This window comes from Pteropus vampyrus, unplaced genomic scaffold, assembly GCF_000151845.1.
Source record: "Pteropus vampyrus isolate Shadow unplaced genomic scaffold, Pvam_2.0 Scaffold107, whole genome shotgun sequence".
Classification (NCBI taxonomy): Eukaryota; Metazoa; Chordata; class Mammalia; order Chiroptera; family Pteropodidae; genus Pteropus; species Pteropus vampyrus.
In genome coordinates, this window is record NW_011888888.1 from 3,829,869 (window position 1) to 3,831,818 (window position 1,950).

Below are 1,950 nucleotides of genomic sequence, written 5' to 3' on the forward strand. Positions count from 1 at the left end.
TGAATAAAAAATAAATGACTAATTACAAGTATAATACCTAACTGTACTTTTCTGAAATCTTTAACATTACAACCTCTGAGAGTTGAAATAGGTCTTTATAGTCTTCAGTAGCAGATAACATTAAAAAGAAATAGATAATAAAAAATGACAAATTTATAAAAATTTATGTTTTATTAAGCATTTTCATTTCACCAGCACGTAGTAGTATAAACTATTGACTATAATATATATGTATATCCCACATATGGTCTTGAGATACATAATTCTTCATAGGGAAGTAGTTGCATGATGAGCTATTTAGAAGTTTTAGAATTAATACATTTGTACATACATAAATAAAAACAGTAATTTTAAAAGAAAATCAAAATCTGCATTTTTTAAAATGAAAAAAAATCAACATTTTATTTGTAATGGGGTAAATATTCAGTTTGTTTTATTTAACACCCTTACCAAATCAATATGTAATACCAAAGGTTGCACACTGATTTTGAGGTGAACATGCATGAATAAGTACATACATGGTAAGCAGTCAAATACTAAAAATCACCAGTGCACTGGGCACAGACTCTTCAGAATCTCTTTGTCTAAGCACAGTTATTGAAGTCATTTGCTGTTATTCAACACACAAACATAATTGGGGCAATAGACACGATGTGGTTGGATCCACTCCCTTGAAAACATTATTTTAATATTCCCCCTGAAGGTTTTTTTGTCAGTCTTGGAATATTTTATAAGTGCTTAATCAATCCACTTAAATATCAACTTCCAAATTACACTTGTGGTATAGTATTGATCACGAACCAAGTATTTCCACTTTTTTTCTTCTTGGAGTAATGTCTATTTATCTCATTCAGTAAGAATATATGTTCTAGAAACTGAGATGGCCTCTTATCTAATGATAAGCTCATTAATTAAAGCCAAATGAATACATTTATCAAAAGGCACTTATTAGAATGAGGAAAAATACCAAATCCATAAATCACTAAATGTGTATTCATAAATACATACATCATTGTATTTATGCACAAGTACATAAATCATTGAAATGTGTAATTTTTCACCTTTTTATAACTGGAGGCATTCATTTTATGGTTACATAATATTGGTTTAAAATATTTCTGTCTGTATAAATTACACTCCTGGTGAGACATTACTTTCTCTAACAATAAATTTCTAAAATTACCATTGCCATTCTACTGTAAAATTATTAAAGTGCATGTGCATTTTCAAAAGCAGAAAACAGTAGTATAAGCAAATCTATGGAAAAGAAAATTTGATCAGGACATTCCTACAGCCATCTTTCTTTCAATAAGGGAAACACTTAAAACCTTTAACTATATCTTTAAGTATTTCACTATTGTTAAATAAAATATATCAGCAAATATTGTTGTTCTTTCCTGACATTTAAAACTTTGGAGCAAAGCATATGATGCCTTGAATTAATGCATTTTCTACTTTCAATTTGTTATTTCTCAATATAAAATTCAATTTTCTAAAATTTAAGATGTCAAAAAGAATAATAGTTGCTGATAAAAATTTTAGGGAAGGCAGGTAATTCGTACATGTGGATCAATTCAAGACATTAAAAGAAGTCACAAGCAATGATGAATGTATCACGCATAGTTTGTTTTGTTTCTGTCTATTTGAACATTTAGTTTCCTGTTCATTCATCACTCAGTTGGTACATTTACGCATCTACCTTCCCTGCCATTAGTCTATACTCTCATTAAACAACTAGTTACTAGTGACTATAATACAGAAGTCACATGCTAGTTTAGGTGAGAATATGGAATGAAACCTGCAAATGTAGATTTTTGCCCTCACGGAGTCTCCTATTGGAAAGATCAACAGAAAATAAATAAATAATCGAGAAATAAGTATAATTGTAAATTATGACAAGTTCTAAAAGTACAGATGTACTAGATCTAATTATAAGTGTTTTTTTTTTTT